This window comes from Nematolebias whitei, chromosome 5 (assembly GCF_014905685.2).
Source record: "Nematolebias whitei isolate Nwh7 chromosome 5, NemWhi1, whole genome shotgun sequence".
NCBI lineage: Eukaryota > Metazoa > Chordata > Actinopteri > Cyprinodontiformes > Rivulidae > Nematolebias > Nematolebias whitei.
In genome coordinates this window covers 39,025,020-39,032,078 of record NC_056502.1, presented here as the reverse complement: position 1 = coordinate 39,032,078, position 7,059 = coordinate 39,025,020, and positions in this window count along the sequence as shown.

The following is a 7,059-nucleotide window of genomic DNA, read 5'->3' as shown; positions in this document are numbered from 1 at the left end:
TGTTACAAATAAAGTCCAGTTGTTTTTGTATTGAACGCTTTTTGAATTTTGTTCATATCATTAGTATTTTTCTTGTTGTTCACCTTTTTGGCACTTATATCACTCTGCACATAATTTATATCTACAATGTGACAAATGTGAATTTTGCAGTTTTAGTGCAATGTAAAGTTTCCAGAAATTTTTTAAGGCAACTATTACTGTGTTATAAAAGTTAAACAATGCCATAAATTTCAGTTTTCAAGCATTTTTTGTAAAAATTGTTCAATTAATCTTTTTTTTTTTTTTTGTCCAAAAAAAAAACAAAAATAACTATCTGTCATTAAAGATTTCAATTTGGCCAATTTAGTTTGTTTATTTTACAGCACAGATGTGATTATTACATACCATAACTACACAACACTTATTAAAATCAATGTCATTTTTTGCTTAACACCACTGCAGTTCTTTGCTGTAAGGAAAATAAACCTGTTAATCCTTTATTTTATTATTATTTTTTTTTATCCTATTGAATAAAATAATGCCTGGTGATGCTAAACTTTGTAATACAGCTTAGGTAGTGCTGTGTTGGTTTTGTAACACCACGAGGAAACAATTAGCTGTGGCATCAATATAACCAAAATGTGATGAAAATCTATTTTCTCCTCCGCATCGATAAGTTGGTCATCCAGACCAATAAATTCAGCCACCTACGTATCGCCATCCTGTGGAAACTTGTCTCTTCTTTTAACTTTTCCCTAAAGTCTGTTGCCTAGCCATGCTAGCTGTAAACATTAGCCAAGTGAACTCGATGTACTCAGCAAAATATTAAGATTTTAGGTGGGAAATATTTGAATTGTAAATCTTGCAACTAGCTACGGAACGGCTTTCATTTTTCCTTCTATATGGTAGATATATTGACATATTAAGCAGCTGTGGCTGAGTGGTTAGAGCAGTCGTCCTCCAGTGCAAGAGTTGGGGGTTCGATTCCACCAGCAGTCACATGCTGAAGTGTCCCTGGGCAAGACCCTGAACCCCTCATAGTCTCCGATGTGTGTCCCATCAGTGTATGAATGTGATAAAGCTCTGATTAGTCTCTGTATAGATCTAGTAGAGTGTTGTATGAATGAGTAAAACAGGCACAGATTGTGTTGTAAAGTGTTTTGAGTGTCTTGATATGATTGGAAAGTGCTTTAAGTTCATTTAGTCAATTTACATTACAAAGTGCACCACAATGTTTTACAGTGGCTTTATTTTAAAACTGCTGTTGTAAAATCATAGATCAAATGATCAGCTACCATAATACCACATAGATCTAAAAAAAAGAGGCATCTATCAGGACCCTAGACTGATACTTGCTATTGGCCTTGGATTTGTCTACCTTATAGTTATATTGCTTTTAAAGACAGGAATGGTTTTAAGCATGCACAAAGCTTCCTTAGCAAGGCTGTGGTGGTTTTACAGGGTTTCTCACATACTGGTGTGACAGCTGTCACGAATATGAAATAGGACTTGCCATGCTGGTTTCATGCTTTGTGTGGGAGCTCTGCCCTGCCAGCTCCCTGCAGCCTCATCTGAGCACCAATCAGCACCTGAGGATCATGGACTTGATGAGCAAGAGGAGCATAAATGGCTGCAGAGGACATTCAGCAGGAACTGGAGCTTTACCTGCCAATGGTAGTTCTGTTCTAGCCATTTACTTGTGGGTTAAACTGAATAGTACGTAACAAATTGTATATTTCTCCATGCTTTCAGATAATCCCTGATGTCCTCCTGTCCCTGGAGTCTCCTCTGTGGACCTCGAGCTCTCGTGTGCCTCCTCGGCTGCCTCCATGCCCTCCTACCACTTGCCTGCCTCCTGCCCAGAACCTTTGTTGCAACCTGCACCTTCTTCACCCTGGAACCATTGGATCAGCTACCCCCACAACTGACCCCTACCATCAACTAATAATCATCAGTAATCATGATGATTTTCCCACCTTTGTAAATAAACACTGTAAATGGATTAGTGTCTTGGTATCTGTTCTCTTTGGTCCTTGTCTCTGGGTATAGCTGCAATCATTACACCTAGGCTACAACTGTTTTGTGACAAAATCACTCAAACACCTAGAATTCAAACAGACCTGCAGCCTGATGTGGTCTGAGACAGTCCTGCCCAACCGAGGGTATATTTAGAGTGGGGGTGCACTGTTTTAGTGAGTGTAGGGAGAGCATCGTATTGCAGCATTATGATTGTCTTCACACTGATGGAGGTTTAGTTAATTAGCTGCAATCCAGATATATTTTAATAGGATGTATAGGTCATGGACAACATAGTGAGGTCGTCATCTTTTATGAGGGAGCATTGTTATAGAGTAATTAATGGGAAGATCTTTTTGAAGTTTCTTACACATCTCCACACACTTTCAGAAATAAACACTTCCTTACAAAGCTGCTTCTTTAAAGTTCATTCAATTCTCTCATACGCCCGTGTTGTATTTCCAACTGATCTTGAATGTTAAGTATACGAGCACTGAAACCTAGTATTTCATGGAGGCCCTTTGCTTTACAATTGAACAGCCTGGAGAAAATGTTTGTGACTGGAGTCCCTAAACTGTCCCCAGTGGCATAAGAGCAGTTGATAATTGTGAGCGGGATAGATGTGTATATCAAATAGTTTACAAAATGAAGCCAGCTGTGTTTCCCCAGCATACTGTGGCTTCCTGACACGCACCATTAAACATTATTAGCTACTTCCTTAATCTGAGATCCTCCTCACCCCATCTTCCACCCCTCATATTAACATTTTTCTGTGCCTCCAACTGGAAATTATTTGCTTTATTGTAGAGTGTCAACCTCTCATTTTAGTTTTTGACGCAACATAATTGGCACTTTAGAATCTAATCATGGACAAGAGCTATGTGATTGTGGTCTTTTATGCACAAATCTCAGCAGAATGTTGATCACTTTTTTCTGTCTTCATCCCTTCGGTGTTGCTGCATGTGCCACTACTTTCTGATGTCTCCGTCAGTCGGGGAGTCTGCTCCCACCGGTCCTCTCTTCATCGTGCCGCTCACAAGCCATTAGCTTCGAAATGACTCATAAAGAATCAATTGAAAATGATCTCAATAGAAAGTGAATATCAGAGGGGACGCTGGATGGCTCGTGAACAGATGTCAGAATACACTTTGCATGTTACACGCATTATTGTTTTATGCTGACATTACCAGCATGAACGAATTCAGGAGATAATTGCTGGTACATTTAAATAGGACAGCAATTTCTTAAAATGCAAACAGAAGAAAACAAACTGCGAGTTTAAAAACAAGTGCAAATACATCAAGAGGTTGACGGCGGCACACAGCTAGTACAAATGGACAAAAGAAAACATGGCAGGCGCGGTTATAAATAATATATTTGTCATAAGTTTATTTTATGAAACTGTAGTAAAAAAATGTAAAGCTGAGGAATAAAAGTACTAATGTAATCTAAAATTGTGATTATGACTTTTTGTATTTCTCATTCAACCTTTATTTGTTCAGGTTAGTCTCATTGAGTGATGAGGACTCATTTTCAAGAGAGACCTGTTTTATTTGAGTGGATTCAAGAGGAAATGCATGATTTATGTACGTGTGGGTTCAGATTGTGTGTGTGTGTGTGTGTATTGATGTACTTAGAGGAAATGTAATTATTTAGCAAATGATAGCATTTTACATGGACTGATAATGAGTTTAAGAATACAGTATGGCTTTTTTCTTAAATAATAATAATAACTGAAGCTCTTTGTGTTTTAATAAAATGTTTTACAATGGGCTCTTATGCAGAACAGGAAGTCATTCAGACACGTGTAATTAGAGTATGGTGCATTATATTTGTACTGAAAGTCTGACTTTATAGTTCCCAAGTTGGAAAAATGAATCAGAACATCTCCACCACCCCACCCAAAATCATAAATCCAGCTCAGGAAGTTGGAAATTCTTGACCTAACAAACTATTATCCATTTGAAAATATGTAACACAGTGACAAACTTTTTTTTAAATTTTTGTTTGTCTTTCAGTAAATAATTTGCACACGTTCTGTTACTGAACATGTGCTGCAGTGTTATCTATTTCTGGCTTGGCTTGTTAACAAAACTTAACTTGGTAGAGCACAGCATTTTGCAAATCCTACCAGTTTTCTGTCTTGCAATGGGAACACAGTTAGTTTGATAGCAATTCCCAGATCTGAGTTGCAACATGTGACATAAATGGAACACAACATAGTAAATGTAAAGCATAGGGGTTGTGACACAAAAACAAACAACAACAAAACAAACACTGTGATGAAGTTATGGCATTCCACTGATGACGGTTCTGACCCTAAGCATCCCAAAAAGCCAAAACTGTTTCCACATATTGACTTTATTCCTCACTAAAAAGTAAGCATGGCAAAGTCATGAAGCAGGACAAAAATAAAATGTATCTTATATCAATTGTTAATATGTCCTTGAATTAAAAAAACAACTTTAAACACAATTTTACGTGACACCAGATTCCTATTACTATGTGTTAACCTACAAAAACAGCTGAAGTCGCTGACTGGAGACAACGGTCAAATTTCCCGGCCAACAAGAAGTTTTGCAAAAGTTGTTTGAATGCCAAGCTCTGTCTTTATGGAGCTTTACAGCCCTGCATGCATCCAGATATTTATTCTTGACAGTCATTTTAATCGTTATTTTATTTTGCGTGCAGAGACAGATTCATTCATGCTTATTTTAGATTCTACACTTTTTCAACTTTTCCATAATTGTTTACTTAAAGATTACGGCCAGCCTATTGAAGGTCAAGCTTCCATGTGGTTCTTCCATTAAGTCGAGGGCTTTGCTTACGTTGAGTGTGGACCTGAAGTTCTCAAAGCATTCATCAGGAATACACCATGATGTATGAAAATGTACAAGAACTAGAAAAAACCTTGATTCTTAAAATAAAACTTTATGTTCCTGTTTGTTTAGTGGCTACTTGAGACAGGGGTTCTGTCTTTTGAGGTCTCAAGGTATTTCTGGCTGTTTCACCTTAGAGGTAAAGCTTCAAATAAAACCCCCGTTTTGCTGTCAAACAGAACCAAGGTGTCTACTGTTTTATTTAAAGGACCCAAAGGTATTTAATGTAGTAGCCACTACATTTGCATGACACGCTTTTTGAGTAAATCCATAGCTTTTCTGCCGCGGTTCGACTGTTCATTTACACAACAACAGCCGTCGTTCTTGCTCCAGCTGAAGGTTTCTGAATCCTTGTTTCAGAGTGGAGATTTGTGGGAAATCCCCTGCAGAGCTGTGAAATACTCCACAGGCGTAAAAAAAAGTGTGCAGTACATGTAGCTGCAGTCAAAATGTGTTTGTACAAAAAAACCCAGTTACAATAAATGGCAGAGATAGGAGTGTTTTTGTGCTGCTCACCCATTTTCAGCATATAGAAGTAAACCAACAAAACCTTAGGTCCGTAGGGATGTTTCTGTATTTGCCAGTGGTCATGAGACACTGCATGTGTCCAGGGTTACCAGATAAACATAAGCATGTGTTTTACCCACTTCTTTTCTGCGCACATGTTCATCTAACACTACACACACCTCATCTACAGCACTCACTCAGCACATATGACATCCATCCATCCATCCATCCATCCATCCATCCATCCATCCATCCATTATCTTTACCCGTTTGTTCCATTTTGGGTCACGGGGGTCACTGGTGCCCATGTCCAGCAATCCCTGTGCAAGGGGCGGGGTACACCCTGGACGGGTCGCAAGTCCATCACAGGGACACATAGAGACAAACGAGACAAACAACCATTCACTCTCTCACTCGCACCTAGGGACAATTTAGAGTTACCAATCAGCCTAACATGCATGTTTTTGGTCTGTGGGAGGAAACCGGAGTACCCGGAGAAAACCCACGCATGCACGGAGAGAACATGCAAACTCCACCCAGAAAGGCCCCTGGACCGGGGTTTGAACCAAGGACCTGCTCGCTGAGAGGCAGCAGCTCTACCAGTTGCGCCACCGTGCTGCGCACATATGACAGTTAGTGTCAAATACAATCATTTTAAAGCAACAGTACAAAACTTCTTCATTTCTTATTTGGCAACCTGGTCTAGCATAGAAACTTTAGTAGATCCATGTACGGTAAATGGGCTGTTTGTGTTGTTGTTGATTCACCCCAACAAACATTTTTAAAAACACTAACATTTCCAGAAGTCATTCTTGTGTAAACAGGCCCTAAATCAGGAGAACTGTAGATATTGTGTTCGGATGTTGGAGCCATCCTGTATCGCCCCATTCAGTTATCATCAGCTACTTTGGACAAAAAAAAAAAAGCCATTCAATTCAACTGAACTGAAGCTTTGACCATAAGCACAACACTAAACAATCCTTCTCAAACAAATAAACTATTTTAATGTGTTCACGCTCTTAATACAAACCCAACAGACTGATGTGTTTTTGCTCGCTATCAGTTTGCCGTCTGGCAGCTACTGACGGAGCAGAAAACATGTGAGTTTGGTTTGTTGTTGTTTAATCATATTATCCAAAATTCTAACACATGAGACCATTTCAGTTAATTAACTGGGATCATTTCAATATTCACATTCAAAGTAAAAATCCTCAACTTACCTCAGAGTCAGCCAGTCCTCCCTCAGATGAATCCAGTTGCTGCTCAGCTTCTAACTGGAGTTCATACGACAGAACGTATCTCCCCCGCCCTGGCTTCACTCCATTGGCTACCTGCTCATTTCAGAATTTGTTTTAATTTAATTTATTTTTAAAAGTTTAAGTGGTCTTGCCCCATCTTACCTCTCTGAGCTGCTTCACCTGAACTCCTGAATCACAGCTGCACATGCAGGATCAAATCATCTCCTCATTCAGCCCTCTAGAAAATAACTCTCTGCTCAAACACATGGTCCATGGGCAGTTTACATTAGTAGTAGACATTATAACATTATAGTAACATTGTAGTAGTTATAAACATCCACAAACCTTGACCAAAACACCCTGACAGTTGTTGTTAATAATAATAAGATTATTATTATTATTATTATTATTATTATTATTAATATAAATCATAGGTTTCA